The 14,429-nt window shown below is 38.0% G+C and overlaps 1 protein-coding gene and 1 pseudogene across 2 annotated transcripts in view; both read right to left on the bottom strand.

Moving 5' to 3' along the window:
* EXD2 (exonuclease 3'-5' domain containing 2) overlaps positions 1–14,429 on the bottom strand; it is a 54,221-nt gene that overhangs the window by 22,897 nt on the left and 16,895 nt on the right. The gene's annotated exons all lie outside the window — the stretch shown is intronic.
* Positions 1,099–14,427, bottom strand: LOC135232612 (proliferating cell nuclear antigen-like; annotated as a pseudogene).

The following is a 14,429-nucleotide window of genomic DNA, read 5'->3' as shown; positions in this document are numbered from 1 at the left end:
GTTGTTCACTCACTACCATACTACCTGTGCTAGGCACTATACCAGGTATCACTGTGGATATAAGGTTATATGAAATATGGTCCCTGCCTTAGGCATTTATAGCCTTTTAGGTGGGGTAGGATACACACAAACTCACATACACACACACAGAAAATGACACGATAAAGACCAAAGGAGTGGTCCAAATAAAGTGCCACAAGTGATCGGTAAAGGCCTATTTCATAACATCACAAAGAATTACCATTAACAGCAAGATTCTGGAGAGCCCTGGTCCTCAGCCTTGACTTCAATGCTGAGTAAAACCATGGTTTAACTCACAAAAAGGCTTCCCCTTCTCTGGCACTGCTTCATCAGTGAGAGCTATTTCCATATACCTCAAATGAACTCCATGTCAGTTTGATCTCTACAGTGTCCATTTTGGTGGGCTCAGCTAGGGTCAAAAAGGTCCACAAGAAAGTTGACTAGTGGTTCCTGTTGTGTAACAATTCATCTAGATGTGGCCAAATCTGCTTATTTATGAATGAATAGTTCTCTCCCTCTATAATACCCACCTCTCCATGAAAAAGCTACAAATCTTTACTTCTAATACGTAGCACCACTCATTTGACATAAAATGAACTGCAAATTCCTACGACTGGATCTTTCCACCTTTTTAGTCAGGCCCCACTGCCTAAAATATATTAAATCAGTAACACAGACAGACAGACAGACAGGTAAGCTCGGGTGTCATTTTAATAGTGGTATAGTTTTTGGATTCTGCTTAAGATCCAGTGTATTATGATCAAGGTTTTCCCACTAGGAATCCAAGTGTTTGTAATTCCATATGCATACTCAGAAGAATAATGCTTCTACCAGAATCAATTTAGCCTAAAGAATAAGGTATCTACAGTCTTCGTTGCTCATATTTCACCCTTTTGCTTCCTAATGTCTTTTTCCCTTGCCATTGCTTACTACTCATGAAAACAATGGAACTCTTTGCTTACCAATGTTGTATTTATTAGAAAAAAGGGAACATTTTCATTTCCTTAGCATTATTTAATCCAGTGGTCTCTAATTTTTTTTTTTTTTTTTTTACATTTGAAATTCAGGTAAGTTTATTTAAAATGAAAACATTCTTAAAACTGTATTTAGAGATAAGACTTGTTATAAAAAGCATAAGATTATTTCTAGGTAAGGTAGAAATATTTCTAGGTTATCAAGAGCAGATATGACTTTGGACTTTATTCTTTAAAAAAATTTTAGAGAGTGGAGGAAAAATAGGTTATTTACAGAAAACAATATCTACATATGTACTCAGAGGTACAAGTTTGGTGACAGAACGACTTAGGTACATGCTGGCATCTCAAAAGCAGTTCTTGAAGAGCTTTGTTTTATTTTCTTGGATTTTAAGTGTGCCTCGGATCCTTCTTCATCCTCGATCCTGGGAGCCAAACAGCAGTTTAAGTATCCCATATCAGCAATTTTACACACTCCAACAAGCAGTATATCAGAAGACATACTGAGTGTTACTGTAGGAGAGAGTGGAGTGGCTTTTATAAAGAAGTTCAGGTACCAAGTGCAAAAGTTGGCTGAGCTGGCTCATTCATCTCTATGGTAACAGCCTCCTCCTCTTTATCAACATTACTTGTTCGTGACAATATTTCCAAGTTCTCCACTTAAAGAAAATTTCACTCCAATTTTTGCACAGGAAATGACAACAGCATCTCCAATATGACTGAGATGTTCGCATATACGAGCAAATTCACCAGAAGGGATCTTTACTGAACAGTTATACTCCTGTTCTAGAATTCCAAGTTGTTCAACATCTAAATCCATTAACTTCATTTCATAGCCTGAACTTTTTCTTGGTTTGATGATTCAAATACTAGTCCCAGGGTGTCCATATTATCTTCAACCCTTAGTGTAATGATGCCTTTGCTGCCAGCACATTTTAGTATTTTGGGCGAACTGGTGAGGTTCACCCCCATGGCCGGGTTGTTTGTTTTTATTAGTCAAGCCATATAAAAAATGTTTGGGACATACACAATACATATGTATATTTATAAACTACATACATGTAGTACTCTACTAATGTATTATATACATTATTAAATATACATAAAAGTAGAAATTTAAAATGAATGAAGCTGTCAATCGTTATTGATAAAATTTCTAACACTTTTTTCTGTACTTCAGTGATTCATTTAGAGAGAACTGATTTAGAGATCCTCCTTCCTGAGGGCCAACAGATAATCCATTTTAGCTTTAGAAGCTGATAAACTCTGAAAAGGACTGTGATTCTTCAAATGAACCTGTGAGGCCAGCAAACGGTAGCGAATGATCTGAGACCATCCAGGATTGAGCAGGCTAAATAGCTGAGAACCCCTAGTGTGTGTGTCAGTTAAATTTAGACAATGGCTTTCAAACAGGAAAGAGCTTGCCCTGTTCAAACAACTGAATGAGGACACAATGTGGCTGCAGAGGAGTAAGAGGAGGATGGGAAGAGAGTGGAGAGGAGACAAAATCAGAGATGTTGAGAGATGCCAGAGCTGAAAGTACTTGTATTTAAGATATCTGCATGGTATTCTAAGCAATGGAAGGGTTTTAAGCAGAAGAGTGACAAGATCTGATTTGCATTTTTGAAAGATCACTTTGGCTACTGTATGGAGAAGAGATTGTAGGGGCACAAAATGAAAGCAGGAAGCCAGTCAGGAGACTACTGCAATAGTCCAGATTAGATACTTAAAGCTTGAACTACGGAGGTAGTAGAGGAGATGTAGAGAAATGGATTAAAAATATATTTTGGAGTTAACACCAATAATACTCCTAAGTAGGAATCAAAAAGAAACCAAACCCATTGCCATCAATTCCGACTCATAACAACCCTACAGGACAGAGTAGAACTGCCCCATAGGGTTTACTACACTGTAATAGTTAAGAGTTCAGCTGCCAACCAAAAGGTCGGGAGTTTGAATCCACCAGATACTCCTTGGAAACCCTAGGGGGCACTTCTACTCTGTCCTACAGGGCCGCTGTGAGTTGCAATCGACTTGATGGTGATGGGTTCAATGGGTTTTAATCTTTATGGAAGCAGACTGCCATATCTTTCTCCCATGGAGTGGCTGGTGGGTTTGAACCATCAACCGTTCAGTTAACAGCCAAGCACTTAACCACCGTGCCACTAGGGTTCCTTCTTAAATAGGAAGGGAAGGATTAATAGTAAGGAAAAGGGAATGGACCTCAAGCTAAGGATGGCTTGGGAAGGATGCTCTTGGGAAAATGACCTTCACTTCACTCAATCTTCATTGCACCAGTTATTTACACCTGTTAATCAAAGGCAAAGCCGTATGTAGCCAGTTTCCAGAAGAGAGCGAGCAGGAGTCAGAGGGCTAGAAAGGTATATTAACATAACTCCCACCTCCTTCCCCAGGAGAAAGGCAACAACAGCTTCTAAAACATGGCGAATCCTCACTTTATACAGGTGATTTATCCACAACCACACATCACCAGGGTAACTCAGGGGGATCTGGACAACCGTATCTCTACCTGGTAGCAGGCTGTGTTATTTCCTGCTTTATGTAACCATTACTTTGAATTTCCATATATGTTGCCATTTAAGTAAAATTTTCCCACTATCATCATTTACTGCCCCTTGCACAAAGTGGTAGCTAACTCATAAAACTAACTGTACTTACAGTAGATATTTTATCTATTCTGTGTTTTTGGACATTGATGTTGACTTGAAATTCAGAAATTACAGTCCATTTTTACTGAGGACCTCCTTTCCTCAAAACAGCCTTGAGGAATAGAAGGAGGTCTGCTATTATCTTTTAACTTTATTATTATTATTTTACCATTTTTTAAATTGTACTTTAGATGAAGGTTTACAGAGCAAACTAGCTTCTCATTAAACAATTAATATACATATTGTTTTATGACATTGGTTACCAACCCCACAACATGTCAACACTCTCCCCTTCTCTTCCCCATTACCAGTTTTCCTGTCCCCTCCTGCCTTCTCGTCCTTGCCTCTGGGATGGTGTGTCCATTTAGTCTCAGTTTGTTTTATGGGACTGACTAATCTTTGGCTAAAAGGTGAACCTCAGGAGTGACTTCATAACTGAGCTAAAAGGGTGTCGGGGGGCCATACTCTCAGTATTTCTCCAGTCACTGTCAGTCCAGTAAGTCTGGGTGTGCGTGTGTGTGTACGTGTGCATGTGCGTGTGTTCTTAGCTGGCCACTCACAAGCTTTCAAGACCCCAGATGCTTGCCACTCAACAAAGTAGAATGTAGAATATTTTCTTTATAAACTATGTTATGCCAAGTGAGCTAGATGTTCCCCAAGACCATGGTCCCCACAGCCCTCAGCCCAGTAATTTGGTCCTTCAGGGAGTTTGGATGTGTCTATAGAGCTTCCATGACCTTGCCTTGGACAAGCTGTACTGGCTTCTGTCTGTGTACTGTCTCACCCTTTAACAAAGTTATCTATTGCTTATTCAGTGTTTTTCCCTCCCACTCTTTCCATCCCTTGTAACCATCAAAGATTGTTTCTTTTTGTGTGTAAACCTTTCCATGAGTTTTTATAGTAGTGGTCTCATAGAATATTTGTCTTTTTGTGATTGACTTATTTCACTCAGCATAATACCCTCCAGATTCACCCACATTGTAAGATGCTTTACAGATTCATCATTGTTTTGTCATTGCGTAGTATTTGTTTGTCCATTCATCTGTTGATGGTTACCTAGGTGGTTTTCATCTTTTTCCTATTGTGAACAATGCTGCAGTGAACACAGATATGCATATGTCTATTTGTGTGATGGCTCTTATTTCTCTAGGTTATATTCCTAGGAGTGGGATTGCTGGATCATATGGTATTTCCATGTCTAAATTTTTTTAAGGAAGTGCCATATTGTTTTCTAAAATGGTTGTACCATTTTGCATTCCCACCAGCAGTGCATAAGAGTTCCAATCTCCCTGCAGCCACTTCAACATTTGTTATTTTTTTTTTTTTTTTTATCTATGCCAGTAATGTTGGAGTGAGATGGTATCTCACATGTATCTGTTAGCCTTGAATGTCTTCTTTGGTGAAGTGTCTGTTCATATCCTTTGCCCATGTTTAAATTGGATTGCCTTTTTGTTGCAGACGTGTTGGATTTTCCTGTGGATTTTAGAGATTTAGACCTTTGTCGGATTTGTCATAGCCAAATTTTTTTCCCCAGTTTGTAGGCTCCCTTTTTACTCTTTTGATGAAGTCTTTTGGTGAGCGTAAGTGTTTAATTTTTAGAAGGTCCCAGTTATCTAGCTTATCTTCTGGTGTTTGTTTATTGCTCATTATGGTTTGTATCCTGTTAATGCCGTGTATTACGGCCTCTAGAGCTGACCCTATTTTTTCTTCTACGATCTTTATAATGTTGTGTTTTATATTTAGGTCTTTGATCTATTCTGAATTAGTTTTTGTGTATGCTGTGAGGTATGGATCCTGTTTCATTTTTTTGCAGATGGACATCCAGTTTTGCCAGGACCATTTTTTAAAAAGACTGTCTTTTCCCCCATTTGATGAACTTTGGGCGTTTGTTGAAGATCAGGCAACTGTAGGTGGATGGATTTACATCTGGATTCTCAATTCTGTTCCATTGGTCAATGTGTCTGTCGTACCAGTACCAAGCTGTTTTGACTACTGTAGCTGTATAGTAGGCTCTGAGGTCAGGTAATGTGAGTCCTCCTACTTTATTCTTCTTCAATAGTGCTTTACTTATCCAGGCCTCTTCCCTTTCCACATAAAGTTAATGGTTAGTTTTTCCACCTCTTTAAAGAATGTTGTTGGTATTTGGATAGGAATTGCATTGAATTTATAGATTGCTTTGGGTAGAATTGTCATTTACACAATGTTGAGTCTACCCATCTATGAGCATGGTATGTTTTTTCATTTGTGTAGGTCTCTTTTGGTTACAAGTGATTTTTTAATGTACTTCTCTGGTATTTATAAACATTGCTAAACTTATTAATTCTAATAACTTACTTGAAGATTCTTTTTCATTTTCTATGCCCATTATATCATCTGTGAAAATGACCATTTTATTTCCTTCCAGTGCTTACACTTTTTATTGCCATGCTATATTGGCTAGGATCATAATACAGTATTCAACAGAAGTAGTGGCAATGGGCATCCTCACTCATGGTCTATCTCATAATGAAAGCTTTCAACATTTTCATCTTGAAGTATGGTATCAGCAGTAGGTTTGTTCGTAGACCCCTTTATCATATTAAATACAGTAAATTCTATTCTTGGTTTGCTAAGAGATTTGTTAATGTTTGTTTTTAATCATGAATAGATTAAAATTCTGTCAAGTGCTTTTTCCGCGTTTCTTGAGATAATCATGTAATTTTTCTCCTTTATTATATTATTATGGTGAAATACATTGATTTTTGAATTACTGGAATAAACTCAATTTGGTTGTATTTCTTATTCTTTTTGTACATTGCTGAATTCATTTTGCTAATGTTTTTTAGAGGATTAAAAAAAAAAAACTTTTTTTTCTTTGTTACTGGCCTGTAATTTATTTTTCTTGAAATGGCCCTGTCAGGTTTTAATATCAAATTTATGCTGGCCTCATATGTTGAGTTTCCTAATTTTGCCCTCTACAACAGTTTTGGTAAGACTGTCATTCTTTTTTCCTTAAATGTTTGGTTAGAACTCACTGGTGAAACGATCTTAAGTTTTCATTTAAGGGAGTTTTTGAATTATGGATACAATTTCTTTAATAGTTATGGGACTATTCATATTTTCTATTTCTTCACATCTCAGTTTTGATAAATTGTATTTTCCATCTAAATATGCCTTACTTTTTTCAAATTTTTAGATTATTGGCATAAACTTGTGTATAATATCCTGTTTTTGTTTTGTTTTGTTGACTGCCTGACAGATATGTAGGGATATCTCCTTTTACATTCCTAATCTTGGCTATTTGTGCTTTTCTATTTATTTTTTTCTTGATTATTCCTTCTGTGGGTTTATCAATTTTATGTCTTTTCAAAGAACCAACTTTTGGCTTTGTTGATCCTCTTTATTGTATCTGTGGGATTCTATTTCACTGATTTCTGCTCTTACGTCTATTCTTCCCTGCCTTCTACTCTTTAACCTACTTTAATCTGACGACCCTCTATATTACTCCACCAAAACTGATCAAGTTGATGATTTTCCTGGTTTTTAATCCAACAGACACTTATTTGGACTTATATTATTCTAGCTCTCAAAAACACCTGCACACCTCTTACTCAAGGTATTCACGCCTTGGCTTTAATACCCTCATACTTCCCTACCTCACTGTCCTTTCCTCTTTCTCCTTTTCTGATTCTCCTTCTACCTGTCATCTAAATACTTACGTGTCTCAGGCTTAATTTCTTTTGCATCCACCCCAGTGATTGCAAACATAGATGCCTACAAGGTCCAGGCAGGTTACGTAGATGAATGATGTAGAGTGGTTATTTGCATTTTTGAATACACAGGAACATTCTTGTATATCACTGAAAAATATACTCCCTCCCATTTCTCTTTAAACAGAAGGCCTCTAGCATCTCTTTTGTATTTTTTTTTAGTTTTGATAGAGATATGGATCTCAGTAAATATTTCTTTGTATTAAAAAACAGTGGTGTACAAGTACAATGATAAACGGCAAATGATAGTTGGCCTCATATTGAGAAGATACTATGGTAAATTAGAGAATTCATGCTGCATATAAATGAAGAAGCTGCTATACAGTTCAAGCCAAGTGTTGCCAGATTATCCAGTTCTTTACAGATAAATTCAGAATACTGTTATGGATTGAATTGTGTTCCCCAAAAATACATCCCACCACCCCAAATCCTAACCTCTATGCCCGTGGTTACAGTCTTATTTGGGAATAGGTTGTTTTTGTTATGTTAATGAGACAGGATTAGTATAGGGTGTGTTTCAAGAAGGAACAAATTAAGGCATGTGAGGGCCCTAAACACTGATAATCTGTGGTATCCCCTCCTCTGCTTACTCATGCATTCGAGTGTGATATGTGAGTTATATACATATATGTCTCTGTGTGTGTGTGTGTGTGTGTGCATGTGTCTTAGCTATCTACAATGCAACTTCTTTTTAAATGCAACTAAAATACTAGTGGTTGAATGCAAAAGTGACCTATGCCATTTTAGCGGAACGAGATGAACTGGATTATAGACTTTTTAGTGGGTGCAGGGTACTAAGATTTTTACTTAGGACATAACTCTGTACATAAATGCTATACGGTTAAAAAGTAATTTAACTGAATTCGTTGATCGACTTATTTGAGTTCCATTGCTTTTGCGCATCATCTGGGACTGGAGTTTCCACTGGGTGTTTATCAGGATGTGTGCAAGAGCGTACCCTTGTGTTTGTATCATGGCAAAGAGCGTTGCTGGCCCTTCTGGCTGGAGATGTCCTCTAATCTACATTCCTTTCCTAAGTGATTTCATCTAATTTTATGGCCTAAGATATCATTGTTAGGTTCATAACTATCAAAATTAGAGCTCCAGCCTCATATCTGCCTGTCCTCTTGGCATATCCCCTTGAATGCTTAACAGTCATCTCAAACGTAACATGCTCCTAACAGAACTCTTGATTTTAATTCCCAAACCTGTATTATCACCAGTCTTCCCCACCTTTAAGAGTAAAACAGGGAGACATCTTTGATTCCTCCCTAAATAGTTGTCCAATAGGACAGTGATATGATTGAAAGTAAGACACAAACAGGCAATTGCTGTTGTTGTTAGATGCCATCAAGTCGGTTCCAACTCATAGTGACCCTATGTCCGATGGAATGAAACACTGCCCAGTCCTGTGCAGTGTTGTTATGCTTGGGCCCATTGTTGCAGCCACTGTGTCAATCCATCCTGTTGAGGGTCTTCCTCTTTTTTGCTGACCCTCTACTTTACCAAGTATGATGTCCTTCTCCAGGGACTGATCCCGCTTGATAACATGTCCAAAGTATGTGATACATAGTCTCGCCATCCTTGCTTCTAAGGAGCATTCTGGTTGTACTTCTTCCAAGACAGATTTGTTCATTCTTTTGACAGTCCATGGTATTTTCAATATTCTTCACCAATACCACAATTCAAAGGCATCAATTCTTCTTTGGTCGTCCTTATTCACTGCCCTGCTTTTGCATGCACATGAAGCGACTGAAAACACCATGGCTTGGATCAGGCACACCTTAGTCTTCAAGTTGACATCTTTGCATCTTTGGATTTCTTGACTGCTGCTTCCATGGGTGTTGACTGGGAATCCAAGTAAAATGAAATCCAACAGGTAGTTATAGCATATTAAATTACTTAAATGGTTTGGTGAAGGGTAAGACACTTTAAGACACTACACAATACTGGGGAAGCCAGCACAACTTGTACAAGGCAAGGTCATGGAAGCTCCATAGATGTATCCAAACTCCCTGAGGGACCAAATTACTGGGCTTATGGCTGTGGGGACCATGGTCTTGGGGAACATTTACCTCAATTGGCATAACATAGTTTACAAAGAAAATGTTCTACATTCTACTTTGGTTAAGCAGCATCTGGGGTCTTAAAAGCTTGTATGCATGGTCAACTAAGATACTCCACTGGTCTCACCCCATCTGGAGCCAGGGAGAATGAAGAAAACCAAAGACACAAGGGAAAGATTAGTCCAGAGGACTAATGAACCGCAAGTACTACAGCTTCTACCAGACTGAGTCCAGCACAACTAGATACATGGTGCCCGGCTACCACTACCGACTGCTCTGATCACAATAGAGGGTCTCAGACAGAGCTGGAGAAAAATGTGGAACGAAATTCTAACACACACACACACACACACACACACACACACACACACAAAGACCAGACTTACTGGTCTGACAGGCTGGAGAAACCCCGAGAGTATAGCCCCCAGACACCCTTTTAGCTCAGTTATGAAGTCACTCCTGAGGTTCACACTTCAGCCAAAGATTAGATGGGCCCATAAAACAAAGCGAGATTAAATGGGCACACCAGCCCAGCAAGCATGAGAAGATAGGAGGAGACAGGAAAGCTGGTAATGGGGAACCCAAGGCAGAGAAGGGGAAAGTGTTGACATGTTGTGGGGTTGGCAACCAATGTCACAAAACAAAATGTATACTAATTGTTTAATGAGAAACTAGTTTGCTCTTAAACCTTCATCTAAAGTACACGAAAAAAAAAAAGAATACAAAAAAATCACTTGCATTTTTATGTGCCAGAAACACAAAAATTTTTTATAGATCCCATTTACAGTAGAATAAAAAATACATATATCATTAAAAAAAAATTAAAGACCTAAATAGATGTTCTTAGATTGGAAAACTCGACATTGTAAAGAAGTTGATTCCCCATGAAATGATCTATTGATCCAATGCAGTCTCAATCAAAATCTCAAGAAATTTTTCCGTAGAATCTGAAAAGTTGATTCTAAAATTTATAACAAAATGCAAAGGATCAAGAATATCCAACACATTCTAAAAGAAGAACAAGATGAGAGGTCTTGCTGTCCCAAGTATAAAGCAACAGTAATTAAAGACAGTTTGTGATTATTGGTGAAGAATAGACAAACCAACACAGAGCCCAGGAACAGATCTACTCATATATGGATACTTGATTTGTGACAAAGTGGCATTGAAGAAAAGTGACCTTTCAACACATACACTAGGACAACTGGATATCCGTATGGGGAAACAACGAGTTTGACCCTAAACCTCACATTATATACACACACCCAAAAAAGTTAATTCCAGGTACACTGTAAATCTAAATGTCCATGGTTAAAACCACAAAACTCCTAGACAATAATATAGGAGAATATCTTCATGACTACTGGTAGGAAAAAAATTGGATAAATTGTACTATACAGATCTTCTGTCCATCAAAAGATAACATTTAAAGGCAACTCACTAAATGGGAGTAGATATTTACAATATACATTTAACTCACAAGGGTTCATAGCTAGAAAACATAAATAGCTCTACGTATCAGTAAGAAAAAGAACTCAATTTTAAAAAAACAGAGAAAGACTTGAACAGGCACTCCATAAAAGAGGGTATCTAAATAGCCAATAAAATATAAAAAGATGTTCAAGCTCATTAATTGCCAGGGATATGCAAATTAAAATCACAATAAAATTCCACTATTACCCATGAAAATGGCCAAAATTTTAAAATCTGACAGTATTGGTATAAGCTACAGTTCTCTCTCAGTATCCTCGGGAAATTACTTCCAGGACTCCCACAGGTACCAAAATCTTCGGTTCAAGTCCCTTATATAAAATGGTATACTATTTGCATATAACCTATGCAAATACTCCCTTATACTTTAAATCATCACTAGATTACTTATAATACCTAATACAATGTACATGCTATGTAAATCGTTGTAAAGTGCTCTGTAAACAGCACTTTACACTCCCTCTTAGCCACTGAGGGACTGCTTTGACCACTTAATTGCTTTTTAGGAGCCTTTTTCTTTTTTTCACAGAAACAAAGGGTGCACACAACACAAGTAGCAAACGAACAATGCTCAAACAATGAGTGCTAGACAGAGACTGAGGATCCGTTGAAATGACGGCAGGCTACAGCAGGGTACACCTACACATCATCTCATTCTCGGGGACTGAGCACAGTAGTCGGCGCAGCAAATTCAAGTTTTAGTTTTTGGAGCTTTTTTTTTTCCCCCAAATAGTTTCAATTTGCAGTTGGTTGAATCCCCAGATGCAGAACCTGAGGCTATGAGGGCCAACTGCTACTACTGCTGATAAAAAGAAATACCCTCAGTAGCTGAAATAAATGTGTGATTGAGCTTTCCCACATTGTCAGGTGGTCTCTTCTTGCTGCCACCATTGTGCTTGCATCTAGCAGCCCCTCCTACCACTTTGTGAACTGATATCGTGGCAGCTATTCTGCTTAGAGGAGCTCTGGTATGCAGTTGTTAAAGTGCTCGCCTGCTAACCAAAAGGTCAGCTATTGGAACACACCAGCAGCTCCATGGGAGAAAGATGTGGCAGTGTGCTCCCGGAAAAATTTACTGCATTGGGGGGAAATCCCAGTTAATTGGCCTAATAACCTGTTTAGTGCTTCTGTTCTACCCCTTAGTTCGTTGCGTAGTGCCTGGGGCATTAAAAGCTTGCAAGCAGCCATCCAAGGTACAATAATTGGTCTCTATTCACCTTGAGCAACAGAGGAAGAAGAATAGGAGGAGGATATGGAATGTGTGGCTAATTGCCTCCATGAACAGCTGCCTCCTTTGCTATGAGACCAGAAGAAATGGATGGTACCTAGCTACCATTACTGAACATTTTGATCAAAGATTCCATAGAAGAATCCTGATCAAAAAGGAGAAATGCGAAACAGAAGTTCAAATTCTCATGAACTCTATAGACTTTCTGGAGCCATGGAGGATGGATGAATCCCTGGAACTACTGCCCTGAGGTAATCTTTAAACCTTAAACCAAAAATGTCCCTTGAAGTCATCTTAAAACCAAAGAATAGTTTAACTTAGCTAGTAAAAAAGGTCTGCTTTGAGCATTTGGTCTTTTAAGAACGATCTACATGGGATCAAATTGACAACAGCAACTCAAAAGATTAGATAGGAACCTTAGGGGGCAATGAGTTTATGTTAATAAGGGAGGAACAATTCAGAAAAGGAGGGTGAGAATAAATGCACGACTCGAAGAATGTAATTAATGTCACTAAATTGAGCTTTTGAATTGGTATATGTTATGCTGTGTATATTCTCCACAACAAAATAAATAAAATTTAGGGAAAAAAAGATTTACAGCTTGGAAACCCTATGGGGCAGTTCTACCCTATCCTATAGGGTCACCATTAGTTGGAATTGACTTGACAGCAATGGGTCTTTCAGGTATTCTGCTTAGGGCCTCTTTTGATTATATTTCCTGGCTCTTGGCGGCACTCTTGGTATCTATAAGACATATATCAGTGAATCTTGGCAAGATATTATGTTGAATTAATAAGAGATGATAATTAAGAATTATTTATTTATATATTTGAATTATTTTCTGTTTCAAGGAGGTTACAAACTCACTCAGTGAATGAGAATGACAGAAGAGTAGGTTTACTATATTATCTTTGTAGCAGCTACATAATAACTCCCCAAAGAAAGAGCTATTAGAAAAGTTAACTACAGGCAGAAGACTCTCGTCCTAAGTTGCCATCAAGTTGGCTCCAACTCAAGGCGACCTTATGTATAACACAATGGTCCGAGAAGCACGAGCTCCACAGTCATCGGTGTTTGAGTCCACTGTTGTGGCTATTGTGTCAATTCATCTCACTGAGGATTTCCCTCATTTTCATTGGCCCTCTACCAAACATGATGTCCCTGTCTAGTGACTGGTCTTTCCTGGTGACAAGTCCAAAATAAGTGAGCCAACTGTCTTACCATCCTTACTTCTAAGAAACATTCCGGTTGTATTTCTTCTAAGACTGATTCGTTCATTCTTTTGGCAGTCCATGGTACATTCAATATTCATCAACAACACTACAATTTGAAAGCATCAATTCTTCTTCTGTCTTCCTTTTTCACTATCAAACTTTCACATATAGATGAGGCAACTGAAAAGACTGGCTTGGGTCAGATGCACCTTAGTCATCAAAGTGACATTTTTGTTTTTCAATACTTTACAGAGGACTTTTGCAGATTTTCCCAATGTAATACATCATAGTACATGGCATATTACATAGCACAGCACATGGCTTATAGTAAACAATATTTCAAATACTATCTTTTTGAATCCTAATTAGAGGAATAATTTCCACTCAAATAGACCTCCTTAACTATCTTCTCCATGGCATCTTCATAATATACTGTAAAATATATTAACAGTAACTGGTTTAATATTTAATGAGTACTTACTGTACGTTAGGAAACCCTGGTGGCGTAGTGGTTAAAAGCTAAGGCTGCTAACCAAAAGGTCAGTAATCCACCAAGTGCTCCTTGGAAACCATATGAGGCGGTTCTACTCTGTCTTATAGGGTCGCTATGAGTCCGAATCAACTCAACGGCAATGGGTAGTGTATGTTATAACTGTGCTAAAGCTTTTTCAAGGGTTAGCTATTTGAGTCCTTAGAAAAGCCCTTGTAGATAGGTACCATTATATTCCTATTACAAGTAAGTAAGCTAAGACTCAGAGAGGTTAAGTGACTCATCCAAGTCACAAAATGTTTAAGTGATGAAAACGGAACTCAAACAGGTCTGTCTGACTCTAGAATCTATGATCTTAAGCATCCCACTATCCTGAGAAAAACAGCACTTTCTTCTTCTCTAAAATGTACTTGCAAACAAGTCAAGAGCAAGCTGTTTTTCTTTCAGCTTTATTTTCTACTTGACCATCTAAGTCCCATTGCTGGGAAAACAGAAAGGGTTTATTTATTTTATTTTTGCTTTTTAAC

This window comes from Loxodonta africana, chromosome 10 (assembly GCF_030014295.1).
Source record: "Loxodonta africana isolate mLoxAfr1 chromosome 10, mLoxAfr1.hap2, whole genome shotgun sequence".
NCBI classification, from domain to species: domain Eukaryota; kingdom Metazoa; phylum Chordata; class Mammalia; order Proboscidea; family Elephantidae; genus Loxodonta; species Loxodonta africana.
Note: the sequence above shows the minus strand (reverse complement) of the source record. Positions and strands in the feature narration are given on the sequence as shown.